Genomic DNA, 19,218 nt, shown 5'->3' with positions numbered 1-19,218 from the left:
CCTTCCTCAGTCTCCTCTGCAGCTCACTCTCTCTGCTCAGCTCCACCCTCCCTTGGGTGGGGGCAGGAAATCTGGAACCTCCCCCTTTCCTGGGGACCACCCTGTTACAATCCCCCCTTTTAATTTTTATTCCACCATATCTATGGTGGCACAGATCTCAGGGTATATAGTCTTAGGAGACAGTCTTTTTTTTCAGGGTTACAATGTAAGTGAAGCAACAATTAGCAGCAGCATTGTCCATGAATGTCCAGTATGATAGTTTTACATTACTAGGTAAGCCAAACAGGACAAATTCATCTAATGCCTTTCCCAGGAGAAAAGGGAGAAACTTTGTGGAGTGTCTCAGGAGCTCTACTGAGGTTCTACAAAATTTCCTTAGATCAACCAAATGACAGGCTAATAAATTTTTACTTGAATTTAGATTTCTAGGAAGTTTTACCATAATCAGAAAACAACAGCAACAATAATATTCAATCTCTATGAAGGCACTGGCTTAGTTCAGTAGTACAATGTTGACAATCAAACCATAACCTTTTTTTTTTTTTTTCATAACTGGAGACTTTTAATGTCTTAGGCACCACATATACCAATTTCTCAACCTCTGGGGGCCAAGACAGTTAGACACAAGGACATACAGACATACAACATATAGACAGATGGGTTTTTTTAGATATGACACGTGGAATATTTTATGTAACTGCAGTTTTACTCCATAGGCTCAGATAAAAATCTTAAAATCCAGAAAAAATGTGGAGTGTTGCTGGCAGAAACCACAGGGTCCAGTTGTCATCCAACCAACCTAAGACTTTGGAAATAGGAAAAAAAGTTTTATTAATCACAAGAGTTACATGAACTTATTTATCACTTTTGGGTTTTCAGTGTTCAAGCCTTTTTATTAGAAGCCAATCCTGGAGTATCCTGTACAGTAGCTGAAAGAGCAAAATCAACAATTAACTTTTAAGCAAAAGGAGTCATCTCTTGTTAGCCACCAGGCAGGCAATACTTGGGTTTCCTGGAACAGAACCTGAAAAAGCAAAATCAAATTATCAGCAATTAACTTTCAATTAAAAGACATCGTCTCCTTACTTCTGTTCGCCACTCTGGGACAGAAGCTGAAAGAGCATATTCAATATCAAAGCACAGATTACAACTCCCCCACACTAGGGAGGGACAACAAAAACACAGGTAGGAAAACCTGGTACAGTTTCATCATGCAACATGAAGAGTGATTTACACAACAGACCTTCCTCAGGAGGAAGCAGAATCTTAGAATCTTGTCTTACACCAGCAATTGAACAAATCCAGGATTCAAATGGCAAATATGCCCAAAACAATTGTGTAGACAAAATTCATAGCAGCAAATCCTTTGAGACTCACAAAAATCTTTTTAATTTTTCTGATCCAGACTTTGCAAAAATTTAAGTTATCTCCAAGAATCCATCAAGCCTACCAGCAATTAAAGTTACTGCTTAAGGCTACTCTTTCCTTAACACCCAGACATACATTTGCTAATTTAAACACCACTGCTCCACAACTGGCTTGTAAAACCTCTCAGGCAGAGGTCAGGAAGTAGTAAAAGACAAAGCGACATATCGCTGAAGAATCATGATTGCCTTTAGAGATGTTAATGAGACAGCAGAGATCACAAAAAGAAAAAATGTCCAAAGTCCTAGCAACAAGAATCTCTGAGTTTTACAGGAACCTGCCAAATGGCCTCAGATGCCATCTTTGATCTGGCCACATGATCCAAACTACTACCTAATCTTTTGAGTAAAACTGCTGCACAGAACAATTTCCACAAAATGAAATCTCTTAGCAAGTCACTACAAACAAATTACACACAGACACACAGAATCTTGACAAGGCCCAAGCCAGTTTTCAACAGCAAATCTACATATGAAACAAAACATACTAGAGAAGCCAAAAATCACATTTGCGCTCATGGTAGCCAGTGCCACAGGGAAGCCCAATTTCCCCATGGGGCTGACTAACCGCAGTTGACTCTGTCCTAAATCACTTTGGGCACCAAATCTGTTACAGGGCAGGGAGAGAGACTACCCCAGACCCCGCAAATCTGCCTGCTCGTCATTGGTTCTGCCATCCGCTGCATCAACACAAAACATGAGACTTTAATGGGAAGGAACTTTAATACAATTAGGAAACAATATAGGAAAAGCAAAGAATCTAGTTTCTAAATCAAGCACCCAAAGTTACCCATCCCCTCATGGGTAAAAGTCCATCCAAATGGGATTGGCCCAGAGCAAATCCCCAAAGCCTGCCACAGGTCTAATGCATCTTCCAGTGGGGACCCACAGAAAAGAATCAGAAACAACCAGACAAGTCTGGAGGGAAAAGAGCAAAATCAAAAGCAAGACAAAAACCACCATTGTCACCTCCCCACGGGTCTCTCACCCACATCTGTGTCACTCAGTCCATGACCAAAAGGCAAGTGCAGATTCTTCATGTTTCTCTCAGCTCCACGTGCCTCCAGCTCTCTGCTCAGTTCCACCCTCCCTCGGGTGGGGGCAGGAAACCTGAAACCTCCCCTTTTCCTGGGGACCACCCTGTTACAAAGATATTTGTGAAGTTTCCTTCACTTTCATGGTCTCATTAACTTGCAGAATATAAATTACCAAAGAAAACGAACTGGCAAAACAGCAGAGTAATTCCCAGGCTCTATGAATACTGGACTGGTCACCAGAATACTAGTATGCTGGTGTTGGGGGGTGCATGGAGGCAGGGAGACCACAGGGAGGTGGCCCTGAAACTTTGGTGCAGGGTGAGTGTGGCATATGTACAGACAGAGATGTGAAATTGTACTCCCAATTATAGTTATGTAAATCATGGCATCAACAAATTTTTTTTTTTTAAATGGCAGTGCAAACTCCAGGGAACTCTGGGCAGGGTGTCTAGCAGCATTGAATGTCAGATCCTCAGGATCCAGCCGCTCTAAGCATATAGAGGAAGAAGAGGCTGTTGGGGAGTCCTGGATGGAGACGAGGGTCTCCTATACTCAATTTATTTCAGGGAAAACAGAGAAGAATAAATACTTTGAGAAATGCCCCTTTAAGAAACATTTGGTGGGCCTCCACTGGTGGCGCAGCGGTTGAGCAATGGTTGAAAGGCTGCCTGCAGTGTCTCTGCAGGGCCAGTTGGATCCCTGGCCACCAGTGATGGTCCCACAAAAAAAAAAAAATAAGAAAGAAACATTTGGTCTTAGGTCCTCTGATCCAGGTGAAGGACTTGCAGCTGAACTGGGCAGAGACTTCTGTAGATCTAACAGGGGAAAACAGATGTGCCAGTCCTTTGCCACTTTGTTATAGAAAGCATCAATAGGTTTCACTAATATTTTAGAAATTCGGAACTTATAGATTCAGATTCTTGAAATGCACAAAGAGGGTGCAGGGAGAGTACATTTCTATGCAGAAAGTTGCACATAGCTTGAGAAAGTGTCCCTTTTTTCCTGAAAGTCAGGTTCCTTATTTCAAAAATAAGATAAAAAATATCTCTGAGCATGGGTGGAAATGGGGTGTTTGAGGAATAGACGAGTTGCTGTTTATCTTCCTTCCCATAAGATGTCCTTCCAATATGCTGTGTGTGATGCCATCTTATCAGAGAATCATGGAGAGTTAGACCCTGGGTAGGCCAACCCCCACCTCCTTTAAATGACACAGCCATGTCCTGAGAAATCTGATGACAGGCCTGAAACCACACAGGCCGCCAGGTTGGAACACCAACCTCCAAACCCACTCGGTGAGTGGGTGGTATTTGCTGTTCTCCTTCTGGTGGACCTTGGGATCAATACCTGGGGCAACAGACTCTACCATTAACTACAGGGTAAAGTCAACAGACGCCCCCACATTTTGCTCCATTTCCTGCCCATGCAGGGATGCAGATCCTGGTGGGCTTGCCTGGAGGACAAAGTCTTCAGAGAGGAAGGTGCTTTCACCTGGTCAGGGGCACTGGCCTGGGAGTGGATGCTCATGGGCGGTCGGGGAAAGTCTGTCATCACACGCAGCTGCTGGAGCTGCTGAGTGGACTATCTCCCTGGCTGTGTGACTTCAGGCATAGGTACAACCGAACCCTCTGCCAGCCACGTTCCTCATCCATAAAAACAGAGACACCATGTCTATTTTATAGCACTAAATAAGATCATACCTGTGATTCATCCCCAGTGAAAAAAATCACAAATCATAATAGTTCATAGATTTTTTTTTCTTTCTTTTGTCCCCAGGGGACTCATGCTTATTAATGGATGTGGGTGCAGGGCTTGGAGAACTTCCAGAAGTTTTCTAAATTTCTTTTTCATTAAAGGAAAGCAACGAATGCAACCTTAGCAAACCAATGAATGCAAATTATAGAAAAATTAAAAAAGGCAGGAATGTTAAAGATGAAAATAATTTATACGACACTATTAATAATAGTGACTGCATTTCTTTTTGATTTTCAAATGCATACATCACACACATTTTTATGTAAAAATTATACTGTACTGAGTAAATTATAACATCTATATCCAACTATAGATGATAAAATTTTCACAAGTAACCCACTTACACTTAATTTTAATGAGTACATAGTATTACATTGCCACTTGATAGAATTAGTTGAACCAATTCACTTTGATAGACATGTAGACTGCTACCAAAATGCCACTATTATAAACAACCCTACGATTAACATTCTTGTGGGTGTATGTTCGTTCACACCCTTAATTATTTTCTTAGTGCAATGCATCTAAATGGAATTACTGGGCTAAAAGCAACACATAATGTAAAAGCTTTTGATGCTCTTTGCCATATTGCCCTTCAAAAAATTATAACAACCTGTATTCATATCAGTAGTGGGTGAGGATGGGTGTTAGTCCATCTCTATGAGATTCCAGTGCATGTTTTTGGGTTTCATCTTCTCTGATCTCCCCACTTAATATTGATCTTTTCTTCACAAACGCCTACACTGTGGACCTCAACCTCTATGGTCAGATACAGAGAGAGAGTTACAGGGAATGTTTACCCAGCCCCTACAATTGCACAGTTCGATTTCCTGCAAAAACCTCCCACTGGTTCTGTTCCTCTGGTTGAACCCTGACTGGCAAGAGCATCAATAAGGAGACCATTGGAGGGGACCCTCCTGCAGAGACAGAGGTGATAGTGCAGTGAAAGAGGAAGTGATGGATGTGAGATATATTTAGGATGTGGAATTCAAGACTTGTGATCCACCCATTAGGGCAGTGAGGAAGGGGAGGGGTGAAGAATGACCCTGGAGGTTCATCGATGTGCCTGGGCTAAGAAGCGGGGCTACCATCACAGGTGTGGAGCAGGCCAAGAGGGGGAGATGGAGAACTGAGTCTGCAAGTGTTCAAAAGAGGGCCTGAAAGATCTCTACGTGCGATTTGTGGTCGTGCGTGGATACAAGGGTCTGAAGCTTTACTGGGATGAGTAGGATAATTAGTACCACAGGAGGCTGAGACAGTGGCTGTGAATGAGCTCACACTGGGAGGGCAGAAGAAGTGATAAAATGAGATTCAAGATGGAACGCTGAAAAATCTAATATGTAAGGAACAAATGGAGGAAAACAAATTAAAAAAACAATTTTAAGAGTCTGAGATTGGATGTTGCAGAGACACCAGGCTGCACAGACTATGAAGGACTGAATAAAAAAAGGAAAAGGTGCTCAGAGGGTCGAATGCCACTGAAAACTTGAATAAAATACGGGTTAATCAAGTGTCCACTGGATTCATCAGGCAGGAGGTCCCTGGCCTTTGTTGTCAGCAGTGCAGTGGCGTGGCGGGGTGAAGCCAAACTGCGGTAAATGAGTGGGAATTTAGGAAATGGAAACAAGTTGGCACAGGCTCTTGTTAGTAAAAGCTTAACTGAACAGAGAAAGCAGCACATGGAAGATATATGGGTATGTTTATACCCTGAGGGTGTAGGGCCATTAGAGAGGAAAGACCAAAATTAACTATACTTACTGCAGAAGGAGGAAATGTTATAGAATGTGCTAAATATTGCTAAGCTTAATTTCTTTCTTTCTTTGTAAATATAAATAAAAAATAAATACCTTTCAGAGAGTGAGTGATAAACCAGATTGGGAGAAAATATTTATAAAAGATATATCTGATAAAGGACTTTATAAGAAACGTACAAAAAAGCTTTTAAAAATGACCACTAAAAAATGAATAAATCAGTTTAAAAATCGTCAAAAGTTTGAACCTCACCAAAGATAATCAGATGACAATAAGCACATGAAAAGATACTCCACATCATATGTCAACAGGGAAATGAAAATTAAAACATGACATAACACTACACTCCTATAAGAAAAGCCAAACTCAAAATACTGACAACACCCAATGCTGTGTGAATGTGGAGCAGCAAAACAATTATTCAAGGCTGGTGGGAATGCAAAATGTCATAGTCACTTCAGAAGACAGTTGAGCATTTCTTACAATATACAAGTATTCCAGCGACTGAAAACTTATGTCCACACAGAAACCTGCACATGGGTATTTATAGCAGCTTTACTCATAATTTCCGAGCTTCTCCAGCAACAAAGACACTTTTCAGAGATGAATCAATGAATAAATTATTCATATCCAGACAATGGAATATTACTCTAAACTAAAAAGAAATGAGCTATTAAGCCATGAGAAGACTTGAAGGATTATATATGAAACACAAACAAAATATGACAAAATCACAAAATATGACAAAAATAACTCTTAGACTCTAAGAAAAATCTGGTACTTACCAGAGGGGAAGAGAAAGGAGGTGAGAGGCAGGGCTCCAGGGAGTCAATCTGACATTGATGAATACAATTTGACTCTAGAACTACCATGGAGGGTGCAGTGAGGTACACACCTATATCAAAATGTGAAGCTGTACTCCCAGAATTTACATAGTACTAAACCAATGCTGTATCAAGAAAAATTTAATTTAAAAAATATAGGACAGAGTTTGCTGCTAGGTAAGTAAACACTGCAAAGTGTTAATTAACTAAAAAGAAAAGAAATATCATGCCATGTTTTTCTAATGCATTTTATAATGACACACAATTTGTTTTTTAAATTTTATTTATTTTTTACATCTTTTTTTCATTTTTGCACAGTGTATGCATTTACACCTTGGTTATAGTCCCCATACAATTCCCACCCCCCTTGTTTTGATCCTACTCCCTCCTTCCCCCCTGTAGTGTGTCTCTGGTTTGTAGTTGCTTGTTGACTTTGATTTTTACTTTATTACAGTCAGTCTTTTTCCTGGTCCCTTACTTAGGTTTTCTAAATTCCTGCTATGAGTGAGACCATCTGGTATTTTTCTTTTTCTTTCTGACTTGCTTCGCTGAGCATGATCCCTTCAGGCTCCATCTATGTTGCTGCAAATTGCATGAGTTTATCTTTTTTGATTGCTCAGTAATATTCCATTGTGTATATGTGCCACAGCTTCTTGATCCACTCATCTATTTTGGGGCATTTGGGTTGTTTCCATAGCTTAGTCACTGTCATATGGTAGTTGTATGCAAACAATAATGTAGTAAAATACATTATTTTCCACAGAAAGAATAGTAAAAGCTTCAGAAAATTCTTTAAAAACAGAAAGTTAGATTTCTCATACTTCTCCCCACAAGCCAGTGACTAATCTTGTGTGTGGTGGAGTTTGCACCCCCTGGTTTGTAGATCTGTGGGAACGCATAATCCTTGTGGGGGCGAGTATCAGAAATCTACTCTTTTCCCTTTCACAAAAGTTACCTTGGTTTGCCTATAGATCACCTGCCTGCCATGAAACACAACTTGATATCCATGTGCTCCCTCACAGACACACCTGTGTGTGGCAAGGGTGGAGAGCAGATTTCTTTTTTTTACTGTTGGGTGAAAGGTATCTTTTCAGGATCCTCCTGCAAGGTCATTCAAGGAAGAATCCTGCCCAGACCACTGATTTCCACCCCTCCACCATAGATCTCCACAGCCCATCACCTCCCCATCTCACTGTCCTGCATCTCTTCCTATTCTTTGCCCTAAGTGCTCAAAATTCTTCTTCCCTGAAAACAAAGTCTTAACCCCACACAGTTACACTTTTCCAATACAACCTCTCTCTCCCCCTTCGTCATGAATGTTACTGAAGAGGGGAACACAGGTGTCTCTCCCTTTGCTCATCAGAACCACCCGGCAATCCTCTGCCGCCAAGATTTCACATTCTCCTGCCTAGTAAAACTGATTCTGCTGCTGGTCGCTATGTCCTGTATGGTTACCACGCCCGCCAGTCTGGTCACTAACCCAATGACCTTTCCTGTGTCCTCACTCTGGCTGCTTTTTCTATAGCATTTAGCTTGACTGACCATACCTTCCTTTAATTCCCTGGGTTTTGTGATACCTAGTGGTTCTCCTGCCTTCTTGGCATTCTTTATTTTTACTGGACTATTGGCAAAACTCTAGGCAAGAGCGATAATGTTAGTGTCAATGCTTGTTTCACTCTTCATGTTTCAGAAAAGCCTCTCACGCTATTAGTGCTAGCCATTAAAATTCCACCTGAGAGCCCATCATCGAGGTTGCTTAAAAACTTAAGCACAACTTAAGAACTACTTAATACTAGTAGAGAAGAATGGAAATTGTCCAGGTATCATTCTATGAAGGAATTATTTATCCCCTTAGACTATCTAAGCACTTGCATTGTGTCTTACATATATGCCTGCAACTCACCTCCTCCAATTGTACTGTAAATCAGTTTTAACTTAAGGCCTTTCAACAGATTGGCTAGAAATACCAATCCCTTATCATGAAATGGCTTATATATGGGGCAATCAACAATTATTTTAAACATAAATAATGAATATATATAATTATAGTGAAAATCCAGTGTTAATTACCAATCCATCTTATCAGGGTGTGAGGGAATCCAGTGATTTCTTTGTATATACTGCTGCGCAAAAATCCTTTAGCAACATTTTCTGTCCTTTATGAAATGAAAATAATGATTTTTCTCATAAGAAAATGGACATAGGGCCTCCTCGGTGGCGCAGCAGTTGAGCTCTGGGTTGAGAAGATGCCTGTAGCCTCTGCAGCACCAGTTCGATCCCCGGCTGCTCCCTGGCCCCAGAGGAGGGTCCCGCATGGCAGGCAGACCTCTCCTGCCTCCCGCTGCTCCCCTCAGCAGTGTACTTCGGTCCTTCTTCCTGCTCTGCTCCCTGCTCTGGCTCTGGTGAATTCTCTCACCCTCCCGTGTTTCTGACTGTACCCAATGCTTGTATAAATAAGTAAATAAATCTTAAAGAAAAAAAAAAAGAAAATGGACATATCCTCTGGATTTCCTCTGTATACAGAAAACTTTTATTTTCTTTTTTATTTTCACTTTGATTTTGCCAAGGGATTTTTGTGTGACTCATGAAGTAGGCAATAATCATGACCAAATACTAGCTTAGAACCTTTTTAGTAAGGAAGATCCTTCAGGCACTTTTATTAATAAGCAGATGTAAACTTGACAAGAGCACCTTTCAAAGTCACAGTTCTAATTGTTTTTGTAAGGTCAACCAGAAGGCAGAGAACCCAATGGTGATGGCTTAGCATCCAAACAAGGACAACCAATTACCGGCCTATGCCTTCCAGAAAACATAAGCATCACCCCTTCTGTTTCTGTCCTCAGGGATGGAGAAAAGTTGGGGTTCAAGACTTGGCTTGTCTTGACCAAGCACTTGCTTTGTTAGTAGGCAAGGTCTCCAGGCCTCCCCAGATTCTTGGACACAATGGTGGCTATGCTCTCTGTGCCAAAACTTCTCATCCCTCACCTTCATCTAGACCTTAAAGTGTCTGATTCTCCCAGGGCATGGGCGAACCAGTGGACCAGCAGCAACGGCGGTGCCTGGCTTGGGTTGTTTCTTCACACTGAAGGATTCTCCTGAGGCTGACTCCACTGAGGCCACACTCGGGAAGGAATGGCGCAAATCATGGTGTACTGGGGACACCGGTGGTCCCACAGGAGCTGCCACCTTGGCTGCCACGACCAGGGCCGCTGGAGCCGGATTAGCTGGAGAAGGTGTAGGAGCAGCTGCATCTGCCACAGGGGTAGGCCCCCCTCCATTGTTGCCAGCTGGTAGGGGCTGTGGGAACACATGAAAAGAGAGGACATTTCCTTAGGTTATCTACCTTTCTTCTTCCGGACCACGCCACCCATGTTCTGGGTGGAAGCTTCACCTTATTCGCTCACAGTATTACTTTTATCTGGAAGGGATCTGGCAACAAAGAACTACCTAGGTGCAAAGGATTGCCATCAGAGCTACAGAGGAGAGATAACAAGTCTATAATAGCCTCAGTCTCACCAACTGTATTGGGGACAGTGGATTTACGCACACAAGTCCCATGAGCAAAAGCACACCACCTCACAGTTAACCCTCATCAACAGCATCACCCCCTTTATCATCTACACTCAGTCACTAGAAACTGCCAGGCAGATGTGGCCTCTGCACATTCAGAAAACCCCTCCCAAACCTCTATAAATCAAAAGGTGGCCTTGTCGCTTCCCACTAGAGTAGTTCTACCCTGTAACCATTAGTTTGTGGGAAAGGAACACATAACTACAGTAGCCTTTCATTTATTGACGCTTTCACATACCCAGTGCTATTTAGACTATGGGGTCAGAAGGACAGGGCAGCAAGTACCCTGAAATTACTAACACAGTGAATAACCATTAGGCATTCATGAATTCTGAAGATGAGGGCAAGTGGATCCAAGAAACCATTACCTGTGCTTGGAACATGGAAATTGTCTTTGATTTGGTTCCCCTGTTTTTGGGCCATTCTGTTTTGGACTCTGCCTATTTGGTTGAACATTTGCCTATGAAGGAATGTTTGATTTCAGAAATTGATCAGGAGTCCTTTGAACTGATCACTAATTAAAAATCTTTGGGTACCCTAGAACATGATTGTTTTGTTGTTTATATGTGTATGAGTAGGAAGGCATGAACCCTTAGAAAGGGCAACATGGGTTTTTCACCTTAGCAATTTGGAGTTTCTGGGTGTAAGGTCAGGAAGGGACATGGTGCATGTTTTCTGATCCCATGCAGACCGGGTAAAGGAGGAGTCAGAGTCCTCAGTGGTTTTTTGCAGGTCTTTTATTGGGCTTCACCAGGCATATGGCAGGCAGGGATGCTGGGGGGCCGAGAGGCTGGCAGGCCTCCCAGTCCCCAGCTGGTCTTCACTCTGGGCTCTCTGGCCTTCTCTTAGCTTCTGATTCTCTTGCTTCTCTTGCTTCTTTCTCGGCTTCTACTGGCGTCCCCGTGACACTGCCGCCCTTAAAAGCACACTTAGCCCAGGTGAATCCCATCTACCTATGCCCACACCCTATTCCAGGTGCCCGCCATCAGGCATGCATTCAGGACCGCAAGGATCCATCATCTATCCTGATGGTGGGAGGTCAGAAACGCCTGACATTTTTCCTTACCCTACACTGGGTATCCCACATTTCTCCCTGATAGCAATTTAAGCTAACTTTAATTTGTTTTTAAAATCCAACATTACACGAAGAGGGCCATCATAAAATGTAAATAACTACATGTAGAAGTTTTTAAAATTACTACATAGTAGTCCATTGAGAGTCAATTCAATTATTCAAACCAAAGTCATGTAGATTATTTCAAATTTCTGCTGTCACAACCAACACTGCAATTAACATTCTTGTGGGTGTATCTTTGTTTACACCCTTAATTATTAGTACAATGCCTCTAACTGGAATAACTGAGTTAAAGGCAATACATGTGAAAGCTATGGTGTAATTTGCCACATTGCTTTCCAAGAATATTAAGGTGGTACAGCATACACACCAACAGTGTGTAAAACACCGGGCTATGGCCTTCATTTGAATACCTCACACATGGTAAACAGAAAACCTTCCGTAGGATAAGGTAAAAGTATCAGGCTTTTCTGCACTCCTGCCACTAGGATAGATGAGGGAACCCTGTGGTCTTGAATGCATGCCTGATGGCGGGCACCTGAAATGGGGACACCTGGGCTGACAGACTGAGTTTATAAGGGCGGCATCACAGGCACGCCAGCAGAAGCCCAGAACGAGCAGAAGCAGAGAAGCAGAAGCAGAAGCACAAGCACAAGAGAGCAGAGCAGCAGAGACCACCAGAGAACACCAGAGAGCCCAGATAGAGTGAAGACTTGCTGGGGGCTGGGAGGCCTGCCAGCCTCCCGGCTACCCAGTACCCCTGCCTGCTGTGTACCTGGTAAATCCCAATAAAAGCCAGCAAAAGCCACTGAGGCCTCCAGGACTCCTCCTTTACCCTGTCTGGTGGATTAGAAACCTGCTCCATGTCCATTCCTGCCTCTATACCACCTCTTGAAAGGGCAGAGACATCCTTGATACTTGGATTTCTGGGCTGCTCAGTAGATGGATATATTAGGACTTTGGGGGAAAGAATCCCACCCTTTCAATTGTCCCTTTCTAGCAAATAGTCACCACTCCTAGCACCATGCAGATACTGGGGATAAAGAAGCAAAATGTGTCTACCTGCTCAGAGGGGTGCGATCACCTGAACCACAAAAGTAAATCTGAGGTGAGGTCCTAGCCCAGACCTGGGCACAGGAAGGGCAATAGGAACAGGCAAAGATTCCTTGGAGGATGTGACCTCCCAGACCAGCTTGGAAGAGTGGACGGGGTGAGTTTCATGAGGAAATGGGGTAGGGCTGAGGGACCACATGTGAAAGGTCTTGAAGTGGGAGCCAGAAGACCCGGGGGAATTGTACCCAGCCATCTAAACACCAACAAATCCAAGCCCTGAGAGATTTTTCATGAGTGTCTGCTTTTCAATTCACTCCAAGCAACAATCAGAACATCGTGTGCTCCACTGGCACGTGGATAAGACACCAGGGGCTGCAAGTGACTGTTCTGTGACAAAGAGGGTAAGCTAATGAGGAGCACAGGGTCAGGCACTTTATCATGAGATCTCCTCTTGATGCGGGGGACACTTGGCTTGTAGCACATAATGGGCAATATCTCAGCAACTTTTGTTTTAGCACTGAATGACCCCAGAGGTTCAGGCTACGTGCCTGGGCCAAGAAGCGGTGCTTCCATCACAAGCGTGGAGCAGGTCAGGAGAGGGAGATGGAGAACTGAGTCTGCGACTGTTAAAATGAGGACCTGAAGGATCTCTGAGTGGAGATTTATGGTCGTGCGTGGATACAGGGGTCCGAAGATTTAGTGGGATGAGTAGGATCATTAGTACGCAGGAGGCTGAGACAATGGCTATAGATGAGCTCACAGTAGGAGGGCAGGAGAAGTAATAAAATGAGATTCAAGGTGGAACTCTGGAAAAGGTAATATTTAAGGGACGGAGGAAGACAAACCAAAAGGGAAAAAAAGTATGAGATTGAAAAGCTGCATGTAAGAAACCAGTGTCCATGGACAGGGAAGGATTGAATTCTAAAAAGAAAAGGTGCTCAGAGGGTCTGATGCAACTAAGATCTAAAACAAATTGGGGTTAATCAAGTGTCCATTGGATTCATCAGGCAGGAGTTCCCTGCTGCCCTTTGCTGTCCGCAGTGCTGTGGCAAGGGTGAAGCTGAATTGCGGTAAATGAATGGCAATTTAGGAAATGGAAGCAAGCTGGCGTAGTAGTCTGTATTTAAAAGCTCAACTAGAGAAAGCAACACATGGAAGATATTTGTGTATGTTTATATGCTGAGATAAGACCAGAGAGGGAAGATTAAAATTGTAGCAGAAGGAAGATATTTTATGGAATAAGACCTGTTGAATTGAAGTTGTTAGTGGATAAGCTGGCCAGGCAGAAGCTATTAAGTGAGAAAAGTCAAACCAGAAACCCAGGGACGCTAATATTTAGGGATGGGTGGAGGAGATAGAAAGAAAGAGCACCAAAGAGGATGTAGACAATAGCTCCAAATATGGCAGAGATTGAACAGTGTAAGATGACAAATCACTGGGTCAGTGGTCTGGCAAATAAGGAGGTCAGATCTCCAGAGTAATTTTATTATACTGGTGTGATTATGAGCCAAAGTATAGTGATTGAGTTGTGATAGGGGTAGTATAAGTTACCTCTTAATTGTCGAGGGAACTGAAAGTTATGAATTTGATTGTGAAAAGTGATACTGCTAAGTAAAGAATAAAGTTCAGTGAAATGTCTCTCTTGTAGTTTGGCAGTGTAAATATGTGAAATCTGTTTAGAATGCAATTTGACCATCAATCCCAATGATCTTAATGCATTCATATTAAGTTGGAGTATTACATTTATTAAGAGACTCTACTCTTAGAATGAATTCACATTGGAATAAAATTGGAAACATATTCATAATATTTTTTATTGCCATGTGCTTTAAACTTTGATAAGGTGGTAATCACTTAAACGTCTACAACAGAAGAATGTTTAAGAAAGTTATGGTGTGTCTGTTTCCTGGAAAAATGACAAGTTATATTACAGATATCACTACAGTAACATAGAAAAATGCTTATGTCTTAGTGTTAGATTAAAAGCTATACAGACCATTGAATCTACAGGGTAATTTACTGTGTTTTATAGAATCCCCCATGGACTGTGGGTAGGATATAGAATGTATACAATACAGGAAAATGTTAAGTGTGGAGGTATCTTAAAATATAGGACAATAGGAGACACTATTTTTTAATTTCTCATATTTTTCTAGTTTAATGAACTTGTTGTAATTTTAAAAATTAAGTAAAAAATTCTTAAAAGAAGGTTTGATGGTAAAGGGAAAAGTGACTTGAGAAGGAGGCAATATTGTTGGGAGAAGGACTTTTTTTTTTAAGATTTATTTATTTATTTATACAAGTACTGGGTAGAGTCAGAAGCGCGGGAGGGTGAGAGGATTCACCAGAGCCAGAGCGGGGAACAGAACAGGCAGACTGATGAAATACACTGCTGAGGGGAGCAGTGGGCACGGCAGGAGGGGTCTGTTGCGCCATGTGGGACCCTCGACTTTTGAAGCGGGGACTATCTGCAAGTGTTTGTGGTCAGTGGATGGAGGAGGCTGGTGTTGGGGGGTAGGCTGCAGGGGAAGGCAAGATGGTTTGGGGTGAGACACATGATAGGGGAGTAGTGCTGGGAGGAGAAATGCACTTTTTCTGAACAAGAGAGAAGATTAAAATGGGGAACTCTGGAGATACACTGGAGAGAAATTTTACCTGAAAGCATTTATATTACTTGGTGTAGAGGCAGGAATGGGCACAGTGCAGGTTTTCTGATCCCATGCAGACCAGGTAAAGGAGGAGTCAGAGTCCTCAGTAGTTTTGCAGGTTTTTTATTGGGGTTCACCAGGCATATGGCAGGCAGGGGTGCTGGCTGGGGGGCTGGGAGGCTGGCAGGCCTCCCAGCCCCCAACAAATCTTCACTCTATCTAGGCTCTTTAGCGTTCATTCTGCTGCTTCTCGGCTTCTGCTTCAGCTTCTACTGCTGCTACTGGCGTCCCCGTGACGCCGCCCTTAACAGTACAGTCTTAGCTCAGCTGAATCCCATCTACCTATGCCCACACCCTATTCCAGGTGCCCGCCATCAGGCATGCATTCAGGACAAGGATCCATCATCTATCCTGATGGCGGAAGGGCAGAAAAGCCTCATATTTTCTTTACCCTACACTTGGAAATTGGCAGTTTCAATCTATTGAGGGCTGAGATGAGAGAGTGTGTCGGGGACCTGAGAGAGGAAATGCATGGAATAGCTATTGCACAGAATGGGATTGGGGTCAACAGGGATGAGGTGGATGAGGGTGGGTAGCAGTGTAGTCCATCTCAGGACAGGAAGCAGCATTTGTTACAGCTTTGAGTCAAGTGATGGAATGGCTTTGGGAGGACCCACAGACTGAGAACAGGAATGGGGAGTCAGTTGGAGTTGGACCTGAAAAAGCCTGTAGTCTCTGAAGCCCTCTGAGGCTGAAAATCAAGTTTAACCTAATCTAGGGTGAATGAGAGGTAGAAGAAAGGTGATTAAGGGCAGAGCAAAGGTGAAGCAAGCTTTGCCACCAAGGAAGAGGACATTTCCTCCATGAGAGTGTGACAGTGACATCAAAGGGTGGCAGAAACAGGAGTCATAGAAGAAGGGACATGGGGAGATGCTCAGATGTCAGGTGGGCGGCCGTCAGCAGGGAGCTGATAGTGATGGGACAGCAGAGGACAGACTAAAGCTGTGAATGAATGTGGGGGCGTCTCCAGGGGTGTCAGAGAAATAGGGACAAGTATGGGAATGGGCAGCCCATTGGCAGAGGAGATGAGCATGTCAGGGACCTTAGTAAAATATCCTCAATGCAGTGCAGAGGGGAGAGTGTCATCCCCTGTTGTGGGCCTGAGGGTAGAGCCTCCCTGCTCTCCCTCTGCCCCTGCGGGGGTGGACAGGGAAGTGGTGTCCTTATACTGTGTTCATCTGAGCAGAGATTTTATCTGAGCTTTTATAAAAAGGCAATGTCCTGTGTAGGCTAAAGAATAAGAGACTGAGTTAAATATATTGGACAATCTGAAAATATACCCCCAAAAAGCTTTTTATATAAAGTAATTAAAAAATAGACAGCCCAATTAAAAAAAACAGGCAAAAGACATGACTTCACAAAAAAAGATACACCATTGGCAAATAGGCATATTAAGGATACTCTACATTGATGTCACCAGGGAAATAAAAATTAAAGCAATATTGACATGCTACTACATACCATTAGAGACCAAAATCTAAATTGAAATTACCAAAAACCAGTGAGGATGTGAAGCAGCGCGACCCCCACTCATCACCAGTGGGAATGCACAATGGTAGAGTCACATTGGAAAAGAGTTTGGCAGTTTCTTATCATACTCCACATACTCTTACCATCTGATCCAGCCATCACTCTTCCTGGTATTTAACCAAATGAATTGAAAACTAATATCCAGACAAAAACCTGCATGTGGAAATTTATAGCAATTCATTCATAATTTCCAAAACTGTAGCAACCAAGATGCCCTTTAGCAGGTGAGTGGATGAATAATGTAGTACATCCAGACAATGGAATATTTCCAGGCCTAAAAAGGTAAGAGTTATGAAGCCATGAGAAGACATGGCAGAGAAAGGCATGCATATTACCAAGTGGAATATGCTAACGGCTATACAATGCAAGCTCCAGCTAAATGACATTCTGGAAAAGGCAAAACTGTGAAGACTCTAATAAAATCAGTGGTTGCTCCAGGGAATTAAAGGTGAAGGAGGCATGCAAAAGGATATTTAGGGCAACGACACATTTCTGTATGATACAATAATGGTGGATATGTCATTACACATTTGTCCAAACCCATAGAATATCTGGCACCAAGAGTGAACCGTAATATGAAAGGTGAACTTCGGTATTAACAATGTGTCAATGTAGGTTTATTGAATATAATAAATATGCTACTCTGGTGAAAGATGTTCATAATTAGGGATGCCAGACATAAGTTAGAACAAGTGTTTTATGGGAAATACTTACCTTTTTTGCATAATTTTGCTGTGACCCTAAATTACTCAAAAAGTAAAATATGTTTAATAGGAAAAATATCACTGCAAATCAGTACAAAACTATCCACAGTAAAACCAGATTTTTTTTAATGAGTCAAAAGATATTAGGAGTCTGCCAGTTTGGGAGGCTTAAGTCTCAGTTTGGTGTTGTGGGTTTGTAAGTCACTCGATACTGGGCTTATTTTTCACAGTATTGTACAGAGTGATTTCACTGTGCAACACTTATTCATCTCTCCCTCCACCTATTCCCTGACTTTCACTGACATTTTCACTATTTTCATAGTTTTGTCTTTTTCCATATCAGATAGTGGAATCATAGACAGTTTCTTTTACTCAGTGATATGCATTTATGGTTCTCTCACATGTTTTCAGGGCTTGATAACTTTTTTTAGTATTAAATAATATTCCACTGTGTGCATACCATAGTTTATCTACTCAACTATCGAAGGACATCTAGGTAACTTTCATATCACTAGAAATGCTACAAACCTCCATGTACAGATTTTTGCATGGATGTTAAGTTTTCAGTCATTTGAGTAAAGGATTATAATTGCTGGACCTTATGGTATCTATATGTTTAGCTCTACAAGTAACTGCTGTACTGTCTTCCAATGTGGCTGTATCATTTTGCATACCCACCAACTGTGAAAGAGAACCCTGTTGCTCCACATTCTCACCAGCATTGGGGCTTGTCCATGTTCTGAAATGAGGCCATTCTAACAGTTTCATAGTGATAGCTCATTGCTGTATTAATTTTTAATTTCCTAATGACATATGAGGTGGATCTCTGTGACATATGCCTATTTGCCATTGTATTTCTTTTGGTGAGGTGTATGGTCAAATCTTTTGGCCATTTATAATTTAGCTATTCATTTCCTTATTTTCAAGAAGGTTCATAAGGAGGACTCTTAAAATACCACATAGCTATAAATTCCATAGCCTTGAACATTCAACATAGAAGATTAATATTGGCAATTTGAAACAAAGGAAACTCAAATGCTTAATGATTACAGCATTTTGAGTCTATTGGCAAGAGACTGTTGGATTAGTTTGCATCATAGATTTTACAGATTAGGAAAAATCCAGGGTCAGTAGGTAAAGATGAAGCATCCATGATTAGAGTCAAGGAAGAACCCGAGAAACTCAGAGGAAGTTGTATAAGCACCTGGAGTAGGTGGGACGAAGCTCACATAAGAGTTTGAAGAAAGAGTAAGAGTTAGTGTTGCCAGACGTGTGAAAGGGATGAGTAAATGTGAACGACAATGTTTCCCCTGAACTTAATAAAATCATCTCAGCAACACCCCAGTCAAAGGTATTTCTCCTCCTGCATTCTCTATCTCTATCAATGGTGTACTCGTCTATTCAAAAGGGACACAGTGCTGAGATATTTCTGCATTCTTTTTTCAGTATGGAAGGGACTTGCAAAACCATGGGAAATCCCCTTATGAGGTTTGAAATGGTCTCCCCCTGTTTGCACCTGACCCATTCCTTCTATTCTCTCTTAGGTCTGTCTCAGGAGAATGACTCCCCTACGCTGATGAACCCAGTATCCTCTGCTGTCAAGTTTTCTATTGGGTCAAAGAGCCAATGGCCAAAGAGATCAGAGGGAAGGAGGGACAGGTCAGGGTGTTCCTTGCCAGGTTCTGGCAATGGCTGCATCTCTCCACTAGGGGTCCCTGTCCACAGGCCAGCTCCCTGGCTTGGGTGAGGCTACGCCTCCTCCTGCCTTGGGAGGCCTAGGCTGGTAAAT

Source organism: Talpa occidentalis, unplaced genomic scaffold (genome assembly GCF_014898055.3).
Source record: "Talpa occidentalis isolate TD23 unplaced genomic scaffold, MPIMG_talOcc4v2.1 talOcc4.4, whole genome shotgun sequence".
NCBI lineage: Eukaryota > Metazoa > Chordata > Mammalia > Eulipotyphla > Talpidae > Talpa > Talpa occidentalis.
The sequence above is the reverse complement of the archived record's forward strand: the minus strand, read 5'-3'. Positions refer to the sequence as shown.